Source organism: Mytilus trossulus, chromosome 4, assembly GCF_036588685.1.
Source record: "Mytilus trossulus isolate FHL-02 chromosome 4, PNRI_Mtr1.1.1.hap1, whole genome shotgun sequence".
Lineage (NCBI taxonomy): Eukaryota > Metazoa > Mollusca > Bivalvia > Mytilida > Mytilidae > Mytilus > Mytilus trossulus.
The window spans coordinates 89,602,460-89,628,811 of NC_086376.1; the positions used below are offsets into that span (position 1 = coordinate 89,602,460).

The following is a 26,352-nucleotide window of genomic DNA, read 5'->3' on the forward strand; positions in this document are numbered from 1 at the left end:
TTTTATACTCGAATGTTAAAAGCCTCTCGCTGCGATTGTCAAAATAGCTCAGGAACCTTGATTTTTGCAATGACAGTCATGACGTTTCGTTTAAATTGTGTATACTGTAGTGCATATTTATTTTCTGCCCCGGCAACCCGTCTATAACTTAAATTAAAGTTAAAATAGACATTTTTAAAAAAAAATCCTATCATATCAATATAATTTCCATGACCCGCATCCGATTTTATTAGTATAATATTCAAATGAGCAAAGTGGCGTTGATTTCTGGATATAAATGGAATCCACATGACAGAAATTCAGAACAGATTAAAACGATTAAAAGCTAAAGGCATGAGCAATGCTTAAGTAATTAACACAAAATAAAGATTCTACAACTGAGCAAACGGAAGCCCCTGAATTATAATCTGGAATATGACAGTTTCGTTTGATGTGTTGGGACGATTGATTTTGCAATTTGATTTTGGACTTTCCTTTTTGATCTTTTCTCGGAATTCAGTATTTTTGTGTTTTTACTTTTTACAGGCCCTTAACTATGGGAAAGACAAATACAGATTGTGACGAGAATTAATATGTGTGTAAGGGCCAAGCCCTCAAAAGCCTGATAAAGCATTGAAACAGCACATCACATTGAACATTGTTCTCGTCTTTTGAACATAACTAGTAGACCTTTTCGGAAAAAAAGGTATTTTATCTTATAAATTCCATCGTCAAATATAAATAACCCTTTTGTGGGCGCAGCAGTTGTTTTAGACGGAAAAAAAATCACAACAAACATATTTGTCAGTGACTATTTAGCTGTTAAATTTTTCAACAACGTAATCAAATACCGTAAAAAACTCGAAGTAAATCACCTCAAAATATATGATTTTCTATTGATAACGTCAAAATAAACTATAGCAGTAAGAGCCCGTTTACACTGGCAACAAAATTAACCGGATCATTTTTTGAATCATTTTAAAAAGACCAGTTCGAAATTTGCACAAGCGACACCTGTCGAGATCGATTTTATTAAACGCAGTGCGTTTACAATACAACATAAGAATACCGGTCTGGCCTTTATTTTCATATATAAATATAGCATTCACCTTGGAAAAGATCAATTTCAAAGTAATACCAACTCTTTCAATTTGATAACTATTTACACCTATGGGTCGATGTCACTGCTAGTGGACGTTTCGTCACCGAGGTTATCATCAGCCTAGTAGTCAACACTTCGGTGTTGACATGAATATCAATATTGTGGTCATTTTTAAAAAGTTTCCTTTTACAAAATGTTTTATTTTTTTAAACTAAGGATTTTCGTATCCCAGGCATGGATAACCTTAGCCGTTTTTGGCACAACTTTTTGGAATTTTGGATCCTCAAAGCTCTTCAACTTTGTACTTGTTTTGCTTTATAGATATTTTGATCTAAGTGTCACTGGTGAGTCTTATGTAGACGAAAACTATTTACCGTTTAGCGGGTTATTTTGGCGTGTGTAAAATTCGCAATTAAGGGTCAACATTTGACAAACAAGGGTCTATTGTTATGGTTGATTGATTTTTTCCCTGTATGATGTCTTCTTTATTGATCATATTTGATACAGTTAATCAATAGCATGCCAGTACATAGTTATTTTTCACAGGTTTACAAACTTCCTGAATTTTTTTTACGGTCAATCAAGTACGAAATTGACCAAACCTTTAATTTGATGTACTCATACGATTATGAAATTGTCGTTAGTGACTTTCACTGTTATATAAATAGTTCTGTCGCCGTACTTACCACGTTCTCCTTTTTGTCCTGGAAAAAAGAAGAAATTTCATGAGCAATCATATGTTATCTATATAAACTCATCATAGATACCAGGATTTATTTGCTTTTAAATATTCGTGTTTGAGCGTTCCTGATTAAGGTTAATAGAAAAATACCTCGGACGCATTACATTAATAAAACGCTGTTTTCTTATTTTTTTATTTTTTTTATTAAAAAGGAATTATTTCAGTAGTATGATGAGTCAATGTTTTCTTTGAATATGGACCCGTTGAAATATCTTTTTTGGCATAATTTCGTATAAATACTTTATATACACAACTGTTCAGTATCATAACATAGGGGGTATTGATTACGATATAAATGATTAACCAATATTGATATGATCATTTCAATAACCGGGCCAATAAAAAATATGGTTATCTACTTTATGCATTAATCATAAGGCAAAAGTTTTCTTTGTGTGTGTTAAGAAATATTATATTTCCTGTTTTAGCCTACCTAAAACTATCACCTTTGTTTATTTATATATTTTGCGATAACACATTTTGACACAAAAAGACAGCATGTAGCTGATAATGGATATTTGAATATTTGACATAAAAGGATAAATATTTCTGAGTTTGGTAAATGTTCAATTACCAATTAATTACGACATTTGTACTATCTATTGTCCAATAGTATTTATAGATTAATCGTTGACCTTAACCTTGATCAAAATATTTCACGTGAAAGTTGAAATGATTGGATGATTAAAGAATACCACGTGTATTAACGATGAGCGCAGAAGAATCTCAGCTAAGAGTCTCTAATGTTGAGTTATGGAAATAATTCCATTGTTTTATAATAATTTTAATGAAAGAATCTGGATTAAATTATGGCAATCTTTCCGCAGTGTGTATGACATTAAGCAGCGTATTCTAAGTTATTTTTCTTTCTTGTTTGCGAAACTTTTATTTAATTTGTAACATATATATCTTCATAGTAGATACTTTGTAAAGCGTAAATACTACTAAAACTGGATATTATGATTTGGATAACAAATAACATGCTACTTTATATCTTCAATTCTAAACCGTGGTCCCCAATGATACGGCGTTTGTTCTAAACGATTAGATGTCATCCTTTCTTGATTGTCTGTACCAAGTAAAGAATATGAAACTAATGTTTTAACTTTGATTTTGCCATTTAAAAAAGGACTCCTCGTTTTGAATTTTACTTGGAGGTTAGTAATTTTGTCATTTTACTTTTCATCGAAAAAAATGTGTTACTGGCATACAATTCAAAACACCAAACAGATTAGCCCACAACATTATGAATGTATGTCCCTGTCCCAAGTCAGGAGCCTGCAATTCTGTGGTTTTCGTGTTTTTTGTGTCACATTTTTTTGCGTTCAATTTTTATATAAACCACACCGTTAGATTTCTCGTTTGAATTGTTCTACATGGTCATTTCGGGGCATTTTATAGTTGACTGTGTGGTATGGGCTTTGCTCATAACTGACATAATAAAATTGCTTTAACCACCTTTTTCTATTTATATGGATAGTTGACCTACCTATGAATATAACCAAGTGCCTAAAATTTTGTTACAAGGAGGACCGCATCTAGCTAAACTGAATATCTACATATCTTACCCCAAAAAGATTCTCGTTTCTGATTTTAGTTTATGTTTCTTTATAAATGTAAAACAAACTGCTTTTTTTTCTAAAGATTTCCACTTAACGTCTTAGCCACTTAGCATTAACACAAAAAGATGAAACAATGATTATTTGTCCTTCAAAAAATAAGACTCTCCGTACGTGTTTTAATGATTCATTTCTTGTAATTTTTCTTCCGTTTAAAATCATGTTATAGATTGATTTTCTTTGATGTAATTTCTATCCGATTTGCAAAATAAAACTAAATGACGTAGCACGTGATCATAAATCACTTCCCGTAATTACCTGGAAATCCTCGTTCAGCGTCACACCCTATTAATGTACTAAAACCATGTACTAAAAAGGAAAAGGAGATATTGTTATTGATGTTATATTTTATTTTTCTTAACTTGATCCACTGTTTACCAAGACATGCAAAAGCTTACATTTGTTTTCATAACGCTTAGAAATAGGTATGTTTTTAATATCATAATAAAAAGTGTTCTTGGGATTTCTATTGAACGTCACAGCTGTCTAGTTTGGAACTCTTATATTACGTGATGTTGTTTTATCATAACTTGATGATAGTGTGTCTAATATGGTTTCGACATTACGTAATGATGTTTTGATATAACTCTTTATGGAATAGTCATTACTTAATGATATTTCGATATTACATGATATGGTTTCGTAATGACTTGATATATTTTTGTCATTACCTAATATGGTTTTGCCAGTACTCTATGTGGTTTCACTATTATATAGTGTGGTTGTGTCATTAGGCAATGTGGTTTTGACATTACTTGATGTGTATTTCACTTAACGTTATGTAGTTATATCATTACATGATGTGGTTTTGTTATTTCGTTATGATTATTTTTCAATTCTTTGTATGGCATTAAAACATTACGAAATGATGTTTTAAAAATTAAGACGATTTTGCACTACACGATGTGTATGTTTCGATATTTGATTTAGTCCTGTCATTCGTTGATGTGGTTATACCATTAATTACTTGATGAGGTAACACCACGTGACCATTTAGGAAAAAACGATTCTATTTTAGACAGATTTCCATGTGTCGTTTGCGCCAAGCGCTTTGGATAAATACCGCTATCCATTAAGTTTAAGTGTAAAATAAAGTTCAATTAAGTTATTGTTTAGCGTGATTTGGTACGAAAAAGGGGAAGGACAGACAAAATATAGAAATAAAGTACTAAAAAAATTAAAGTAATTCGGACATAAGGAAATACACCGAAATTACTTGGTCCTACCAATGTTTTCCTAGTTCTCAAATGGGAACAGTATTTTAATAAAGTGTAAAAGATTCAAGGAACCTTGAACCTTTGACTGTTGACATTTTTTTTTTTTATACTGAGAGTTTTCTACCTCAGGCATACATTACCTTAGATGTAATTGGCTAAACTTTTATGAATGTTGGTCCTCAATTCTCTTCGTACTTTATTTGGCCTTTTTATTTTGTTTGGATTCGAGCTTCACTGATGAGTCTTTTGCAGACAAAACGCGCCTCTGACGTATATACAAAATTAGGCCTGGTATCTATGATAAGTTTATTTACAACCATTTGGTCGATGCCACTGCTGGTGGAGATTAATTTCTCTTAGGGTATCACAAGCCCAGTAGTCAGCACATTTTGTGCTAACACGAATTGTCATTGATATGGTCATATTCATAAATTAACTGTTTACAAAATTTAGAATTTTCTTAAATACTAACGCTTTTTCTACCTCATGCATAGATTATCTTAGCTGTAATTAGTAGAACTATTAAGAATTTTGGTACTCAATGCTCTTCATCTTCGTACTTTTTTTTACTTTTTTTAGAATCGAGCGTCACTGATGAGTCTTGTTAAGACGAAACGCGCACCTGGCGTATATACCAAATTTAGTCCTGGTATCTATGATGAGTTTATTTGCTATATCTTGATTTTGAAGAATAACTCCTATTTATGTTTGTGTCATTTTGATCTTTTGTGGATAGTTGTCTCATTGGCAATCATACCACATCTTCTTTTTAATATCCTATACAAGTTTTGGATCAATTCATGGAGGTTAACAAATGTATCATATCAAAGTGGTCGAATTCGGTAACATGTAATGTCTTCAACAATGAGAAATGCACAAACCACATAGTAAGCTTAAAAAGGTCACAAAAAATGAAAAATGTTAAAACTATTCAAACGAGAAACTTAACGATCTAAATGATGCAGACGTCGACGCAACTACCGACGACGGCATATCGTTTGTTTTTTGTATCACACCATTGCTACATTGATGTCATAGACTCACATATCAAAAGACTTGGACTGACTCGCAATAAAGTGAAAAGGAAATATGGGTTGGAAGGAGAAAGGGAGAAGGGTACTAAGTGACAAAGAATCAATTCTATAGAACTCTATGATCATTTAAACAAAAGTAAATATTTTTAAAACATTTCTATGTATTGAGATATGAGCCAAAAATGCATTTTATCCTTTGTACTGTTGTAGCTATGTCGGCCTTCTTGGTTTGCAGGCGGGATTAGCTGACACATTTTTTAAAATTGAATATGCTAATGATAAAGAGGGACGAAAGATACCAAAGGGACAGTTAAACTCATAAATCTTAAACAAACTGACAACTGATAATTGTGGACAAGTTTGGTTAATTTGGTCTCAGTAGTTTCAGAAGATTTGTGTAAAAGATTACAAACAAATATAAAAATATTGTTAAACATGGACTATTAAGGGCAATCACTCCTTTAGGGATCAACATTTAGGTCTTACTCTGCTGAACATTATTGCTGTCTTCAGTTTATCTCTTTCTATAATCTTATTAAAGATAATACGCAAAAACAGCAAAAGGGGTAGGCCCAATAAGACCCCTTATTGGTCCCAAAATATAGCAGTTTTAAAAATATGTGAAATTGTAATATTTTAGTTATTTATTGGAAAGTAGAATGCGTCTTCTACATACATATAGGCTGTTTTTTTTACAATACAGTGTACATATATCGGGTACTGGCATCATTAAGTCATGTCAAATTACTGAAATCTTCACAATTTTAGCATTTTAGTTAAATTTTAGACAGTTTCCGTCTTAAATAAAAGGGGTCGCATTGGTGTTCATTCATAATATTGAAATGTTAGTTGTATGTGATGATAATACATAACATATATAAAGGTTGAGGATGAACACGGATGTGGCCACTTTTATTTTTGCAAAAAACATCTGAAAAGTGACGTTTTTAGGCATATGTCATAGATTTTTCATATCTAAGCTTCATTAGAGCGTTTTAAATGACTCAGTCGGTTAAAATCTTTCCCAAAAACTGGTCAAATCAATTGAAATAGACACTTAAGTGTTTTAAAAGTGTTCATAATCTTTCGTTAGATTAACCTGAAATTTAAGGCCAAAATCGGCGCTTACCGCACCTACTCCTTTCCAAAAAATTACCGGTTCAGGTGCAGCCTAACAACGGAATGTTCGATTCATCTGAAAATATCAGGACAGGTAGATTATTACCTGATTAACAATTTTATCTTGTCAGATTGTCTCTAAATGCTTTGGTTCAAGAGATATAGGCCATAGTGTTTTTTTATCTCTTTGTTCTATTTTAAATTATGGGGGCCATCTTGGTTAGTTGGCCTGGTCACCGGACACATTTTTACACTAGATATCCCAATTATGATTGTGGCCAAGTGTGGTTGAATTTGGCCTAGTAGTTTCAGAAGAGATGATTTTTGTAAAAATTAACGACGACGACGACGGACACAAAGTTATAAGAAAAGCTTACTTGGTCCTTCGAGCCAGGTGAGCTAAAATAGGGGGAGGGCTTAAAACATGTACCAATATGATTTTTGATATCATTTTCTTATTCTCCAGACTTTAAATCTTTTGCAAAAATTTATTCTAAAATAGTTAACTTTCTTCAGGTATGAACCACCGTTCCAGATCTAAGCACTCCTAGATAGTAGGATGGCTAATGTGATATATACAAAAATACGCCGGCAACCACTTAAAACTCATATTAACACACAGTGGAACGTGCAACTTATCCACCAATTCAGGCATATAAATAACGGTAACGGCAAAGACGTACTGCATAAATACTATATTGTTTTTTTACTTATTGTATACATCGTATATTACAGTGAAGTTACAATTAAGACGGATTTGATCATCTTCACTGCTCCATGCCTAAAATACTAGTTGATAAATTATGCTCAGCATGCGAATATGAACATTAGCTTCATAGCAGTCTATAGGTAAGCACTAATTGTTACTGTCTTATGTTTTGAACATACTGTTAATATTTGATATAAAGGATATAAGGTGGGGACTAGTTAAAGTTAAAGCACTATGTTGTAAAATGGCATTATTAACATTACATGTAACCAACCGGATTTTCGTTAATTTTGAGTACATATTATGCTTCTACATTAACTGTCTAGACCTAACTGTCTGTAGCATATACGTTTGTTTTACTAGTCTGTTTATTTCTACTGTTTTCATATATGTGAGGTTGTTTTCTGTACACTGCCATATATTATGCAGCATAAATGATGGGTTTGCCTCTGTTTTAAGATATTCCAATGTCTTTTTATTGGATGGGTCTTCAAGGCATATTTCATGCTAGTATTTATTTTGATGATATTAAACTATCCTTTTCCGTTTTTCCTTTGATTTGCGGTGTTTCATTAGATTCTCAACTGGTGGTTCCATCCCGTTCTTTGTCAGAGCTTTCTCTACTCTATTTATAGATATTTTGCTTTTTTTTCATTTTCATTATTATACTCCTCAACAAGGATAGCATATTTCTGTCTTAACCCATTCGAATTGGTACTGTCCAATTAATGTATAAACTGCTGTGATGGCTACCTGATTATGAATGGCCTGTAACTGCTTTAAGATTTTCTTGTTTCATTTTTCTGTTTGGTCTATTCCATTTTTCTTAATTTGCATGACCTCCAACCCATATATAAAAAAAGAAGATATGGTATGATTGCCAATGAGACAAATATCAACAAAAGACCAAAATGACAAAAACATTCACAACTATAGGTCACCGTACGGCCTTCAACAAAGAGCAAAGCCCATACCGCATAGTCAGCTATAAAAGGCCCCGATTAGACAATGCAAACCAATTCAAACGAGAAAAACTAACGGCCGCATTTATGTAAAAAATAAACGAAAAACAAATATGTAGCACATAAACAAGCGACAACCACTGAATTACAGGCTCCTGACTTGGGACCGGCATATACATAAATAATCTGGCGGGGTTAAAAATGTTAGCGGGATCCCAACCTCCCCTAACCTGGAACAGTGGTATAACAGTACAACATAAGAACTAACTATAAAAATCAGTTGAAAAAGGCTTAACTCATCAGATAGACAAAAAATGCAAGTGGAAGTGGCAGGGTACTTATACATTCCGATACAAAAAGACACAATGAACAGATCTGAGAGTACTCGCAGTTATCTGACAGCTGGTTCAAAGCCACTAACAACTAATAAAAAAACCATGCCTCGAAGACTAAACACTCAATCCGTATACATCCAACATACAATGGATTTAGTGTTAAGACGTCATAAACAGCCAGAGAAGAACATGACCGTGTGCAATGCCATGTAACAGGTATCGATAGATTGTAGATCCATGAAAATGTATATGTATATAACATACTTGTAATATTTAGTTAGCGTTTAATCTACAGATAACAAAATCAATATTTATGCCAATAAAATCAATACTCAATGATCGTATTACAGTGTTGAATATGTCACCTTTTAGAATAAGTTAAAGGAGTAACAAGTTTACATGGATCATTTCTATATTTCCGGGCACGGTTAACAACATTTCCGTAAAAATGAGGATGTGCTATCCCGTTTGAAATAAGATTTTTACAGGTACAACCAAACTTCTAAACCAAATCTTTATATCTATGGAAAAATTTAGTAAAGGTTTTAAGTAATTTATCGTAACGATATCCCTGGTTTAAAAATTTACCAGTAATACATAAGTTGCGTTCGTTAAAATAAAAAAAACGTCACAACAGGCACGGGCATAGCGAACAAGTTGTGAAATATAAACACCGTAAGATGGTGTCAACGGAACAGCATCTTCTAAATATGGAAAATTAACAATAGGGAACGAAAAATGTCTCTTTTGTCGTAAATTTTAGTGTGTAGTTTCTCGTTTAAAACCGAAATATCTAAATCCAGAAAAAAGACAGTTATTAACGAATACATTTGATTTATTTAAAGTAAGTTCCTTGGGGTAAATTGCAGCAGTATATTAACAAAAATATCATCAAGATAACGGTAAGTGTTGTTGATTTTATCAATTATATGCAATTTAGGTGGTTCTTTGCTGTGATTCGTAACAGTACAAAAACAAGTCTGTTATTAAAGGGGCACAGTTAGGGCCCATGGGGATACCTACAATCTGTCGATAAACTTTGTTGCCGAAACGTACGTAAATATTACCAAGGAGAAAATTAACAGCTTCAATCATCTTATCACACCTCCAGTAAGTATATCTAGCATATTTGCCTTTCTCATTAGGGAAGAAGACTTTAATTGAGTTGCAGCAAATATATCTACATTCAGCTTTACCAAACGACCATATGTCATTTTTGAAAAAGAATATAACTTCCACAGATTGTTGGATACAACAGGGGGGAAACCTTTCCTTTTTAGAGACCCGCTCCGAACATACCATAAATAGTGGCCCTTTCTAGTTTCATTTCTTCATCAATATCAATTGTATTCTTTTCATTTCTAGTTACACCTAGGTGTTCTGAAGTTTCATTCTTTCCTATCTGAGAGTTTCCAGTGTTTACTACTCTGTCCTATTTGGTGTTATATCATACGAGATCCGACTTAAGCGGGTTGATTTGAACCAGGTCACTCTGTGTATGGTGGTATACAATGTCCATAGTGCCTTGTAGTTCACATTCAGAGTTTGCTAGTACTAGAATGGCATCTACGCATGAAGGTGTAGCCTATTATCCCCATATACCATCCTAATCCACTTTCTGTAACACTATCTAACATTATTATACAATTTGTACAATGAGTTTTGCTCCTTGCTTTATTCCTTGGTTGACAGATATTTTGTTAAAAACAATACCGTCCCATTTAATTTTAATGCTCATTTCTCTATACATATTACGGAGGAAGATCCACATGTCACCGTCACTACCATAGTGGTAGACCTTGTTGAATAGAATCAGAAGTTAATCTTAATCTAGTGAAGACGACCAGAAAGTCCTTTTACTAACATAACACGCAGAAAAGGCTTTTGACAAATTGGAACATGAGATTCTATTCAATAAGGTCTACCACTATGACATTGACGGTGACATGTGGATTCCACTCCGTAATATGTCACCTTCAATACCATTGTGGTAGACCTTGTTGAATATAATCTCATGTTCCAATTTGTCAAAAGCCTTTTCTGCGTCTAATATTTGTAAAAGAGCTTCCTGGTCGTCTTCACTAGATTGTATTATAACTTCTGATGCTAGAAATGCGGCAAATATCATGGGTATTGCTGCTGTAAATCCTCGTTGTAATTGGTTTTGGATTTTGATGGATCTTTATATCTTTTCTTTATTTGAGTACACTCTAAAGGATTTTAGTGAAGATTTTGGTCACTGTTATTCCTCTTTGTCAGTCCTTATTTTTCTTCAAAACTTGTGTCTTTGTTCCTCCTTTAAACATCTGTGGGATATTAAGTTGTTATATTACTGTATTGAGGCTATGCAATATGAGCGGTAGTAGCTCAGTTTCAGATCTTGGTAAATTGATGGTGCTTTTGTCAATTTCTGGCATAGCTATGCTTGCATTACATTGTTCAAGCTGTTCCACAAGTTGGCTTTCTTGGCTAGATACATCTTTTGTTTTATTAGGCTTTTTTTTAATGTACTGGTATCTTCAGGATGTTGTCTTCTTTCGAGACAATATCATGCCATACTATTTTTTGCTGCTTTGTGGTTGATTGTAATTTAAGTCCTCTTTTTTTCGACATAGTTTGGTCCATTAGAGTACATATTAAGCCTATATATAGTCATAATTCATGTCCTTTACATTTTTACTCTATTTTTTTAGTGGGCAGAACATGGTTTGTACACATCGACAGCAAAAGTATGTTGCATTGGGGTGATAAGTCCATTCACAGATTTTGCACAAATGTTACATTGAATCATCAGCAGGGTGTGCAAACTATTATCAATTATAGTAATTTTAAGCTCTATGGATATATCTACCTGATGTTGTCATGACAGGAAAGCACCCCATTAGCAGTTTCAGTCTAAGTTGTGATATTTTTACCAGCTAGGGTCCCCAATAGATTGTTTTGAACCTGCCAGCGAGGCGTTCCCACTAGCAGGTTTCTGTCTTAGTTGGGATGTTTTTACCAGAGAGGCATCCCCACTAGTTTGCAAACTCTCTATATATTGCTTAATGTATTTTTCAAGATGTTTATTTAGTTGTGAGCAATTTCATTTTCTATCCATACTAGCTGTTTTATCCTGGAAGTGCGGTAGAAATTCCTGCCTACCTCGGCCATTAACTTTCATCTGGAATGAGGTGTGGAAAAGATTAATGCGATACTGCTGTTTATTGCTGTTTAAATTTATAACAGAGTATGAGGTTCTGGTGCAAAGCCCGTGTTTATCTTTATGGTCGTTTGCCTGTATCTTGTACATGTGATGGTTAGCAAAGTATTTAATAATGGCCAATTTAAGGAGCTCATATGCTGCTAATGACAGTTCAAGTATGTAATTTTCATGTTTATACATAACACGAATATCAGCTTGTCTATCTGTTGCCTAGTTCATGCTTTTTTTCCATGGCCTTCCTTTTATTAAAACTAAAATGTTCATACTTCGATGGTTTGTTGGCCTTATTTCTTGCAGATGTTCGGGTAGCTATTTCATTATTTATTTGTAATTTTTTTTCCTTTTACCTTTTTTTTCTTTGGTTTCTTAATAGCTGACTTTCATTTAAATCCAGTGACTAGTCCAGCTTATTTTTGCCTTTTTGGATTTTTTCTTTTCTTTCGAAGATGGTAGCTGTGAGAAGCAGTCATGCGGAGCTTTTGTAGATATTCTTCTGATCCAGAGCCTTGCCAGTATTTGTTTGGGGTAAAAACGGTCGTCCTCAAGTAATGAGAGATTGGTATATGTGGTGGTTTTACCTTTAGGGTTATGGCCTGATGACTCTCTCCAGAGATCTTGCATAAAATCTGGATACCTGTTTCCAGTACCGATCAGACAACGTATTTCAAGGTTGAGTTCATGTAGTTGATACTCAATGTTAGTGCCTTGCTCTTGATAGTCCTTGTATTTAATATGCACTTTTTAAAGTTCCAATTTGAATTGAAATTGGAGGCACCCCTAGAAAAAACAATATCTGATCGTATGATTCTACAGATAAAAGCTTCTTTCAGTCTTTGGTATTTACGAATAATGCAGTGGATGTTCCTGTTGCTATTAGAGTCTAGGGATAAAAGTCATGTGCCTTCCTCTAAATTTGTTATGTCACAAGTTCGCAGCCAGATGTAAAAAGTGTAGATCTCGTTAGCATGAAATATTGTCAGTTTTTTCTCAACCTAGTCTTGAAATTTCTGGACAGTCCATCCACTTTTTATTATATATCTAATATTTAGGCAGTGCTCTGTTGTAATTTCCCTTTTTATGTACCTCCCTTTGCTGTCGGCTAGTATGACATCTTTTCTAGTGGCTTTTTTTCTTATTTTCTTCTTTCGGATTAATGTAAAAGAGGGACGAAAGATACCAAAGGGACAGTCAAACTCATAAATATAAAACAAACTAACAACGTATAAAATGTACTGTTGACGTTTACAGTTCTTGTAGTGAAGGTGTCAGACCACCAATTACTCCTTCTAATTTATAACTTATGTAAAAGTAGTCTTTTTCTGACACAAAATTGTGCTTTTGATGTCATTATTTACTTAAACTAACCAACACAATTGCAGAAATGAAACTTTTAGTTAAAGGGAAATATATTTAGATCATTTTGAGCCAACATTTACTCGTCTATGAATTTGCGTTCAAAGTTCAGGATTAATGCGCTACATAGTACACTAATTTAAGATTTCTATAAAACCGGGAGTTATTTTGGAAGTACCTGTATTTTCAAGATCAGATTTGTTTTTATAAGACTTCAAACATTAGTTGAAAATTAGCAGTAGAAAGGTGATACCTGTACAATTCAGCATATACCTGGTTTACCTGAAGTTAAACTTATAGTAAACTATTTAGAAAGCTGTGAAAGTTGCAAAATTTTATTGAACAGATAGGGATTTTGGTGGTCTGACATCTGAAATTAAACGGAGAGAATAAGGGGGGGATTCAAATATGGCGCCTTTTGTTGATGTATGGCCAGAGAAGGGGTGACATGTGCGAATCGGAAATTTAAAGTCACTGTGTTGATTTTTTTTGGCAAAACAGTATTGAGTAGAATGCGTTTTTAACTCTGTATACTTACATTGCCTATGTAAATTTTAAAACTGTTTGTATGTACATTGAACGACAAATTTATGTGACGTATAAAATGTATGACGTCAATCCATGTGTTCGTAGATAGATGTTGTTTGTGTTCTGTTAAATTGTCCCTTTTAAAATTGTTATGCGATGATGACTGATGTACCCATATTTTGACTATTTTATTAATTGTGACTTTTTATTTAACGCATCATGTAAATATAACGGAATTTGATGAGACTGTTATCAAAGAGAGAGGGTTAGCGCTATAGAACCAGGTTTAATCCACCATTTTCTACATTTGAAAATGCCTGTACCAAGTCAGGAATATGACAGTTATTGTCTATTCGTTTTTGATGCGTTTTGTTATTTGATTTTGCCATGTAATTATGGACTTTCCGAATTGATTTTCCTCTGAGTTCAGTATTTTTGACACAATCAAATAATAGGTTCGCGTGTGTGACAAAAGCTTGCAAACAATATTTTCATACATTCAACCCATTCGACAATCCTCGGTATAATCCGCTATTCTCCTCCTATCTTTGATGTGGGTACGGAATCGGCAGAGTTGAGACGAATGTTAGATGAGGGTACGGAATAGGCCGAGCTTAGACATATGACTTTCTTATGACAAGCCTAAAATGCCCGCGATTACGTTTTAAGTCAAACAGGATTTAAACTTGCGTATAAATTTCACACGAGTGCTCGGGGACAGGACAATGATTATCATCTGGGACAGATATAAAATCTCTATATGATATAGCAGTGATCGCCTAGAAGAAGTAACTTAAATTTGATCGAATACAATTTAATTATAGTATAGGTATGTTCATAGTAAACAGAAACGCGAAAAAAAATGATTTTAACAGAAAAAAATATTAACGAACTTTGGGAGCAAGGGAGAGGGCTTTAACCATTTATTTCCAAGTACCTTTTTTATAATTTGTTTACTTTTCTGAAATTCTCCTGACATAAAATCTTTTACAAAAATTCTCCCTACAACAGTTTACATACTTTCAAGCAAGCTCTAAATGACCGAGATTTTGCGGATGTGTTCTGGTTAATTTAATTCTACCTGTAATTATTACATTCAAGTATTATTATAATAATAAATCTGCGTCATCTGTATATTCAATGCTAAAACGACCAATTTAGACTAACTATCGATTTTTTCAAGATAAAGTTAAATAAAAGAAAAACCTGTCACGTTTCATAGATAAGAATAGTTTAAACTAAATTTAAGTGGACCCACAAGAGACTTTGTCAACATCAGCTCTAAATGTATACAATGGTTCAAAGATTGAAACAACTGATTACCTTTTTATATTCTTTCATTTATACAAAACTTGTATCGTGGCGTATGTATGATGCATTTTTGAAATTAATTCTTATACACAGATAATTGGTACTCACTTGTGCTACTTGGAGTCAAAATACTTGTAAGCAGCATTTTCCAATACAGATGCAGGAAAGCGATTTTCATTTTTTAAGATATCTACAACATGTACAACAATAGATTTTTTTTATAAAATTTATAGATTTCCAGCCAATTAGAAAAGTAGGTTTACCTATAAAAAAAAGAAAGAAAAAGAAAAAGAAATGTGAAATTTCACATTAGAGCGTTTTATATTTTATTACAATGTACGAACGAACGTGAGGGAAGCATGTATTACTTACCCCTATACTTTGCTATGTTTACCTTACATACGCACATTCGCGCTGGAATTCTTCAAGCTTACTTTTTTTAATGTGGGTAACAATTAACGTTTAAATAAAATTCTGGAAGTATGATAATCTAAATTTAAAGAGAAAATACATTTTTTTGTAAATTTATCAATGAGTATGACATTAACAATTTGTCAACGTACATCATCGCAATTTCATTTAAGGAAATTACAATTGATGAAAAAAGTTGAGGAAACAATATTTTTGGCGATGATTTTTTCTCCATTATTTAATTGAAGATAACACCTCTGGGTGCTGAATTTTCTCGCTGCATTGAAGACACATTGATTGCATTCGGTTGTTATTTGCTTTTTGGTCGAGTTGCTGTCTTTTTGACATATTCCCCATTTCAATTCTCAATTTTACACTTATCAGAAAATATTGGGAAATTTCCTATATCGTGTAAAACAACCGAATAAAACAAGAGGCTCTCAAAGAGCCTGAATCGCTCACCTTGATTTTTTGGCATTTATCTTTCGTTTAAAAGTTTTTAGTGTCCAATTTCATCAATAACTTTTAAATGGGTCAATTGATATTTTTGGTCATATGCACCTATTTGTAGATCTTACTTTGATGAACATATTTGCTCTTTATAGCTTATCTTCATCATTAATACTATTCAAATTAATAACCAAAAGCTGCAACATTTCCTTAAAATTACCAATTTGGTGGCAGCAACCCAACAATAAGTTATTAGATTCATCTGAAAATTTCAGGGCTGATAGAACATAGAAACATTTTAACCCCATGTCAGATTAGCTTTAACTGCTTTGGTTTTTGAGATATAAGCCAAAAACTGCATTTTACCCCTTTCTTCTATTTTAAACCATGGCGGTTATGTTTTTTTACGAAAAAGAAAATAAAACACAAACTTTATTCTCGATACCCTAAGGACCATTCAACTTAAGTTTGGTTTAAAATGGTTTAAATGATATCAGAGGACGACGACAACGGACGACGACGGACGCAAAATGATGGCTAAAGCTCACTGTTCCTTTGGAACGGTGAGCTAAAAATGAACAACCATCAAAGTAAAAAAAATGATCGTTGCATTTGTATTACCCAAATATTTAATTATTCAAACAAAAGAAAATAGGGTCAAGTTCAGAGGTCAAGATCACATCTTAATCTGGATTTTGGCTTATTTTCATCTCTTTTTAAACACCTTATAAGATATCGACAACATTTTTGTTTACCTTACTGTAAGTTGTGGGTTGTGGTTACACCTACATATTGGTTTAAAGGGTATGCTAAAATTTGATTACAGTTTCCTCCTCCTTATACTTAAAGATATTCGTTTGATGATATAACTCATCAACCAAATATAATTAAGACTTAGAGTGTTTTGATTATAGGTCCTTGGTAAATGACCTTGAAATTGAGCTCAAGGTCAGATGTTTCCCTGACGTTCTAGATATTGACCATTGCTTTTATCTCATATCTATGCATGATAAAGCCATAGGATTTTGCATTTAGTTTTTTAATGTAAAAGTATTAAGAACATTATAATTTTGGAAACTTAACTGGTAAATGATACCGGAGGTCACATTTTCTACAGGAAGTTAAGTTATTGAATTTATTTTAAAAATATTGCAAAGGAACCATATTGTTTTGAAACGCTATCATTTGAAGCTGGTCATGACATTTTAAACCAAGTTTTTACTATTTTCATATCTAAATTCTTTATTTTTGTGGAAAGACCCTCCATTGTTCTCTAAAATATTAGAGACTTATTCAACGGAATGAACTCCACACCAAACTCCGAAACATATAAATGATAAGACACTAAAAGAACTGATAAAGAGGTTTCCTACTCAGGACAAGCACATAAATGCAGAGGGGTTAAACAAGTTTTGTGGGATCTCAATCAACCCATATACCTTTAGTCATTTTGGAATAAACTAACACACAGCAATACGCAGAGTGAAACTCAGTTAAAAGAAGACCTAGTGCGATGAAAGAATAGATAACACACACAGAAGAAGCTAGGCAAAATAAAAATGATGAACATAAACGAAACAAAGCCTACTTCTAAGTATGTACATGCCAGCTCTATACCTCAATTGAAGTGACCGGAATATTATTTCTTCGGCGTAGAAAAATATAGCACAATCCTTCCTTTTAGGGTTTCATTATAATGCATTTTAAATTATATGAGAAGAACATAATTCGTTTCATGCCAACATTTAGTATAAGAATATATTGGTTTATTTCCGATGCAACAATCATATGACTGACTATATAGTAATGTTAAAAAATGCAATCTTTAACTTTGCAACTGTTTCAAAACTATATCCTTTTTAAAAAGTATGTTAAAGGTTTTGATTGCTTTTGAGGTGTTTGCCGACATGTTCGTGCTCTCTATAGAATATGACCATAAAAGTTGGAATGTACTTCCTGAACAAATAAGATGTTTGAGTGTTGATTTACATTTACGAATTATGTCCTTGTACCGATGATAAAATTTAAAATATGAATGTTGACAAGTTTGTGAAATCGAGAACCATAAGATGTTACCGAGTGAACCTAACCATAGAAAAAACGAAAAACGGACACTACAAAATGAACAATCGTCTCTTTTATTATAAACTATAGTATTAAACTTAAAAAATATAAATATCCGGGCAACGTCAGTGTTCATTGTTAGTGTTGGTTTTATTTACAGTAAATATAACAGAACAGAGGGATTTTTTTTAAACTGTGGAAAGGTGTCAAGAGGGTAGGACGTAAATCTTATCATCGGTACAAGGACATAATTCGTAAATGCAAATCCTCAAAGTACTTTGCTTTAATAGTTACAGTCAGATTAGTGCATTGTTCTAATTGAAAATGAAAATACTTATAACTTAATCTCACAATGCCAAAAAATGTTTATAATCTAAACTCTTACATAAATATATTAGTGTTCTAGCATTGAAATTAAAATACAAAAGTATGCAAACATTGTATTAATTGTGTTTTCCTGATCTGTATCAACAATCTTAGAACAAAATACAATTCGAAGATATGCGTCTATTTTTTTGTTATTTTTTTTTGGTGCTTCTTGTTATGCCTACTCCATTAATGAAGCTTACGAATTCCAGGCTAGCTGTATTTGAAACAATTCATATAGAAAGTATTCCCTTTATCAAAATTATAGGCAAAATATCTTCTTGTTTACGTAAATTAAGAACCAAAGGAACATTCAAACTCAAAAATCGAAAAAATTGCCAATGCCATTCCAAATAAAAATGTTAAATAGACAAAGAGTCATATATCGACCACAGCATAAAACCATATCGACTGAGCAACACAAATCCCACAAAAAACAGGGAGAGAAGATTTTTGGAATTTTTCAGAATCAATATCTTGTTAACACCACTGGTAGAAAATATCTCATCACATTAGTTTGAAGCCCATCTTTAACTGTTACAGTAGAAAGAATAGTAATCAGTACTATAGAAAGATGCTAATTCGAACATTTTGATGACACAGTTGTGTATTTTTCTTTATATGTATTTTTGTTTAGTTTGAATTTCCTTCGTTTGCTGATACCAAAAACAAGTAGAAAAGATTTGAGATTTTGTCAAATTTTGACCTTGGTAAAGATGTTAAAGAGTTACTACTAGTTCTATTTATTCCGAGCAGTTGTGAGACATTGCAAATAATAGTTTTTACATATGAAGACAATAATATTGGAGGATTTATCTGCTGGAACAACGACATATTTGTCATGCAAATAGGATAAAGCATCCACAACATCCGAATTTTTATAAGGGTTAGTAAGTTTTGTGTTCATTGCATATTGGTTTTTGAATGCGGTTCTGAATGCATGATCGAATAGCTTTGATCCATTTAGAAAAGTGTCCAGTTCTGGTTCGTCTGGTTCGCGCTTTATCCATTTGCTTGCATCAAATTTGTTTGAAATCGATTTTTGAAATACTAAGGCTTTTCTACTTCAGGCATAGATTACCTTTGCAGGATTTGGAAAAACTTTTAGGAATTCTGGTCCTCAATGCTCTTCAACTTCGTACTTTATTTGGCGTTGTAAACTTTTTTTAATTCGAGCGTCACTGATGAGTCTTTTGTAGACGAAACGCTCGTCTGGCGTATATTCAAAGTTTAGTCCTGGTATCTATAATGATATAAAAAAGACGATGTGGTATGATTGCTAATGAGACATCTATCCACACAGACAAAAATGACACAGACATTAACAACTATTGATCACCTTACGGCCTTCAACAATGAGCAAAGCCCATACCGCATAGTCAGCTATAAAAGGCCCCGATGAGAAAATGTAAAACAATTTAAACGAGAAAACTAACGGCCTTATTTATATAAAAAAATGAACAAATATGTAACACATAAACAAACGACAACCACTGACTTACAGGCTCCTGACTTGGGACAGGCACATACATTAATAATTTGGCAGGGTTAAACATGTTAGCGGGATCCCAACCCTCCCCTAACCTGGGACAGTTGTATAACATTATAACATAAGAACGAACTATAAAAATCAGTTGAAAAAGGCTTAACTCATCAGATGGACGAAAATCCCTACCCCTGACCCTGGTATCTATGATAAGTTTATTTGTATTGAAATGTTAACTCGTGATAATTCGGACATACAGTTTCATTTAATGAAATTTTTTATTTAACACATATTCTTATACAGAGTACTAAGTCTTAACATCTGTCTAGGTATTTTGGTTATGTCTTTGGGAAACAATACCATGTATATAATTTATACCATATTAATAATTTTACTTGTTATCAAATGCCAAACCCAATACTGGACAATTGCATTCCAACTTTCTAACAGAAAATATGCGGTGAAAATAATTTATTTGTTGAAATGAATTTAATAAATCGATACTTATCATTTCCATTTCTCCATTTGTTATCTTAAGCCAACAATAATCTAGGATGACAATGGGGAATGTGTCAAGAGACAACAACTCGGCCAGATAACAGCCGAAAGACACCAATTGATCTTCAACCTATCTTACTGATTAGTTAACTTTAACCCTCTCATTTAAAGTTCCAAATAATATTGAATATTTCTAATTTTTTATAAAATCTTTTGTTTTTTTTTGTAATTTTGATAAAAAAGAAACAAGTCGGCAAGAAGAGGTGCATATATCGTCCAGAACTAAAAACAAAGAAACAATAATCACCATTTCCTCAACTTCAGTTTTAGCCTTATAGCTGAAGTTTTACAAACGGTCATCCTAGTACCTAGATCTATGACTAACGAGACTATTTAAATTTAGAAACTATCAATGTTTTCCACCTTGCTAGCAATATACTAACTTCACTTCCATATGAGATATACATTCTCCAACTCATTTGATATTTGAGAGCTTGCAGCTGCTTTTTTGGACTTGGTAAAAAATTACCAGCCAGTATTTGAGCAAAAGTTATAACAATAAACGTCCCCTCTTTTTCTAAAAACAGTCAAGTTCATCAGAGGAGACCAGATCATTGTTAAGTATATCATACAATCATTATGTATCAACTTAACAAATACTAGTAATACACGATGGTCTCGTAGTATATAGTATAGGTATCTACTTTGTTTATCCTCTTTAAAATAACATGTTTAGTATTGGTGGTTTTTTTTGTAAATGATTACCTTTTTTGTTTAGTTTTTGTGATAGTCATATGACACGGCTATTTACTAATACATCCCGTTATTCTTCAATGTTATTTTTTTGTACTCTTGCTTCTGTACTGCTAATGTGCTTTGTCTTAATGCCTTTTCGTTTTTCTTTGATGACACATCATTTATGTGTTTTGATAGATTACCTTTGCAGGATTTGGAAAAACTTTTAGGAATTCTGGTCCTCAATGCTCTTCAACTTCGTACTTTATTTGGCGTTTTAAACTTTTTTGAATTCGAGCGTCACTGATGAGTCTTTTGTAGACGAAACGCTCGTCTGGCGTATATTCAAAGTTTAGTCCTGGTATCTATGATGATATAAAAAAGACGATGTGGTATGATTGCTAATGAGACATCTATCCACACAGACAAAAATGACGCAGACATTAACAACTATTGATCACCTTACGGCCTTCAACAATGAGCAAAGCCCATACCGCATAGTCAGCTATAAAAAGCCCCGATGAGAAAATGTAAAACAATTTAAACGAGAAAACTAACGGCCTTATTTATATAAAAAAATGAACAAATATGTAACACATAAACAAACGACAACCACTGACTTACAGGCTCCTGACTTGGGACAGGCACATACATTAATAATTTGGCAGGGTTAAACATGTTAGCGGGATCCCAACCCTCCCCTAACCTGGGACAGTTGTACAACATTATAACATAAGAACGAACTATAAAAATCAGTTGAAAAAGGCTTAACTCATCAGATGGACGAAAATCCCTACCCCTGACCCTGGTATCTATGATAAGTTTATTTGTATTGAAATGTTAACTCGTGATAATTCGGACATACAGTTTCATTTAATGAAATTTTTTATTTAACACATATTCTTATACAGAGTACTAAGTCTTAACATCTGTCTAGGTATTTTGGTTATGTCTTTGGGAAACAATACCATGTATATAATTTATACCATATTAATAATTTTACTTGTTATCAAATGCCAAACCCAATACTGGACAATTGCATTCCAACTTTCTAACAGAAAATATGCGGTGAAAATAATTTATTTGTTGAAATGAATTTAATAAATCGATACTTATCATTTCCATTTCTCCATTTGTTATCTTAAGCCAACAATAATCTAGGATGAGAATGGGGAATGTGTCAAGAGGCAACAACTCGGCCAGATAACAGCCGAAAGACACCAATTGATCTTCAACCTATCTTACTGATTAGTTAACTTTAACCCTCTCATTTAAAGTTCCAAATAATATTGAATATTTCTAATTTTTTATAAAATCTCTTGTTTTTTTTTTGTAATTTTGATAAAAAAGAAACAAGTCGGCAAGAAGAGGTGCATATATCGTCCAGAACTAAAAACAAAGAAACAATAATCACCATTTCCTCAACTTCAGTTTTAGCCTTATATCTGAAGTTTTACAAACGGTCATCCTAGTACCTAGATCTATGACTAACGAGACTATTTAAATTTAGAAACTATCAATGTTTTCCACCTTGCTAGCAATATACTAACTTCACTTCCATATGAGATATACATTCTCCAACTCATTTGATATTTGAGAGCTTGCAGCTGCTTTTTTGGACTTGGTAAAAAATTACCAGCCAGTATTTGAGCAAAAGTTATAACAATAAACGTCCCCTCTTTTTCTAAAAACAGTCAAGTTCATCAGAGGAGACCAGATCATTGTTAAGTATATCATACAATCATTATGTATCAACTTAACAAATACTAGTAATACACGATGGTCTCGTAGTATATAGTATAGGTATCTACTTTGTTTATCCTCTTTAAAATAACATGTTTAGTATTGGTGGTTTTTTTTGTAAATGATTACCTTTTTTGTTTAGTTTTTGTGATAGTCATATGACACGGCTATTTACTAATACATCCCGTTATTCTTCAATGTTATTTTTTTGTACTCTTGCTTCTGTACTGCTAATGTGCTTTGTCTTCATGCCTTTTCGTTTTTCTTTGATGACACATCATTTATGTGTTTTGATAGTGATTTAGATTATAACTCAAGGATCGATATTTTTACCTGTTATATTTGTTTGTTTTGTTCACACATTGTTGTCAATATAATAAAATTGTCTGAGACTATTATAAAAGCGAGATGTTTAGCTAGCTATGAACCCAAGTTTAACCAACAATTTTATATATAAGAAAATGTCTGTACTATGTCAGGAATATGACATTAGTTATTCATTCTATTGATGGGTTTGATTTTTTTGAGTTTCCGTTTGCTTAGGTAAACAATAAAATTACTAAAATACTGAACTCCGAGGAAAATTGAAAACGGAAAGTTATAATCAAATGGCGAAATAAAAAATCCAAACAGACTAAACTAATGCATAACATTGTCTTATTCCTGACTTGGCACAGGCATTCTCCTATGCCGAAAATGGTGCATTAAACCTGCCCTTATAGCTAGCAAAACCTCTCACTTTTATGACAGACACATCAAATGTCAAAAAAGGGGTGCAGCAGTCAATATTGTGTTAATCACTATAAACACAAAAATAATACAAATTGCATATGTACCAAAGAAGCACAAAAATATATAGACATAAGAAGAAAGATAAGAATACAAACATTTACAATAGCAGACTTACAGGATGTATAAGTACAGAAAAATGTCATATATATATAAAAAAAACACAAAAAGGCATATAAACAGAGCATATTACCAAAAACTATAGACAAGAATATAAAAATTAAAAATGGGACTTTCCGTTTAGAATTTTTTTTTAAATCCTCGGTTTTTGGTATCTTTGTTAACTGTTTTACACTTTCTATATTGGGGGCCTTTTTATCTTGTTATTCTGTGTGAGCCAAGGGTCGGTGTTACAGGCTGTTCTTAAACCTTAAATTGTTTACTTTTCATGCAATGTAACTTGGATGGAGAATTGTCTCATTGACACGTTTACCCAATCTTCATGGGTCCGCGACTGACTTTAAGTATTAGTTTTGATCTCAAATAAAGTCATGCTTATTATAATGTGTACATTTTTTTCTGCTTTCAAAATTTTTGTAATGAACCCATCGAACCAAAACTTGTTAATTATTGGGAATATCAGTTACACATGGAAAGCAAACGGTGCGGGAATAACTTTCATTCAACACTATTGTGATTATTAGTTACATATAAAATTGAACTCTTTGATTTTTTATTTTTACATCATGGCGGCTAACTAATTGGAAAGTTCCTACGCCTTTTAAGCCTGGATTTTTAGTATTGTTATCTAACTGTGTCATGCTGATTAAATTACTACAAACATAAAATTGAGAATGGAAATGGGGAATGTGTCAAAGAGACAACAACCCGACCAAATAAAAAAACAACAGCAGAAGGTCACCAACAGGTCTTCAATGTAGCGAGAAATTCCCGCACCCGGAGGCGTCCTTCAGCTGGCCTATAACTATATAATAATTGTATATAGAAGTGACAATCTCTGTATAATGACGAAGTGCAGGTGTGATTATGACCCGTGTGTAAATCCAAATAAAAGTTTTGGTGTTGCGGCTACCACATCGTCAGATTGGGTGATAGGTAGATTGGTTAAAAGCATAAAAAAAGATATGCCAACATACATAGAAAGGGATTATTTGATAACAAATTTAAAAGTGTTCGCTCTAATCATATATTTGATTTTGTTTCGATAGGTCTTTACTGATTTCATTCAAAAACTGCAATTCCTTACAAGACAGAGAGTTGAATTATAGTTAAAATATGATTTATTCTTATAAATAATAAATAGATTAGATAGAAGTAAACAAAAACTTACATTTGCTCCGAACGTGTATTATTCTACGAATATGCGCGGAACGACGTTATAATAATCACTTTTATATTAAAAAATGAGGACAGAATTCAAGAGGAAAGGGAGAATTTCACAGATGAAATCATCAAAATACTTTGCTTATACTTAGCAGTTACGACTAGTCAAGTGCGTTGTTTCGATTATAATGCATGTAGTAATAATTTAATTTTACTAGGTTAAGATGTTTGTGCATCTTAACTCTTACATATATATGTAACACATCCACTTAAAAGTGTACATATAACACCACTGTATGCAAAAAAATGTTTTGTCGTTCTATGCAAGTATCTTGTCTTAGGGAGGGACACAGAAAATTATGTGAAACTGACATTATCCAAATGCTTGATTTCTTGTTAGACAACATTTTTGCTACGTTTGGAGAACGTGTTTTTGACCAAACTATCAGCATTCTCATGGGAACCAATTGTGTCTCTCTTCTTGTCGAATTGTTCCTCTATTCTTTTGAAGTCATATTGGAACTCCTTAGGATGAAACAAAATAAGTTAGCAATATCCTTTAACTTTACTTTCGCTATACAGATGATGTTCTCTCATTAAATGACTTTGATAAATATGTCAAACGCATATCGTTGTGTCATATGTTTTCGTATATCATAATTATCTTACCTCCTATACATTTCTAGGAATGTGATTGGTTAAAAGTCTCCTTGTGGAGACCGTGTATATTCATATTAGGTTTGTAGGGAGGCGGAGTTTATTTTTATAAACGGTTAGTAGTGGTGTTACGTCCGTTTAAAAAAACCCGGCACTGATAAAAATATCCTAAAGGTTTCAATACACGAAGAAATTGATGATTAAGATTAAAATAACTTAATAAAACACATGTAAACCTAACAAGTTGTTACTGTTGGCATCTGTTTTTGTAGGATCAATGGAAGCAGTTTCTTAATTCAAACAGTATTAATGATTATTAAAGACTTGTTCATTTTGATAGGTCACTAGTCTAAATTTCATACGTAAGATAAATTCGTTACATAGTGTGCGTTTGGTGTAATACGGTATATATAGGATCAGTAAATTCCATATGTGGATTCGGGCTCCGCTCTCACCCCATATGGAATGTATACCGTATTAGGTCACCAGCACACTGTAAACGAATAGTATTCGTATCAACAATGTTTCGTCAGTTTCGACTGCACACGCGTACATTGTGAGTTTTTTTTTCAGATTCAAGATTTGGAACAACAACACTACAACATGGGAAATATATGACATATTCAAAGTCGCTTTTCAAGAAGCAAGCACTAA

General features: G+C 32.8%; 1 long non-coding RNA gene across 1 annotated transcript; it reads right to left on the bottom strand.

Annotated features, from left to right (window-relative positions):
• Window positions 1-3,699: 3,699 nt before the first annotated feature.
• On the bottom strand, window positions 3,700-25,108 carry LOC134714292 (uncharacterized). The gene is made up of 3 exons (XR_010106534.1): window positions 25,049-25,108; window positions 15,324-15,405; window positions 3,700-3,751 (listed from the first exon to the last, which is right to left on the bottom strand). It is a non-coding gene; the product is annotated as an uncharacterized LOC134714292 (long non-coding RNA).
• Between the last annotated feature and the right edge of the window lie 1,244 nt (window positions 25,109-26,352).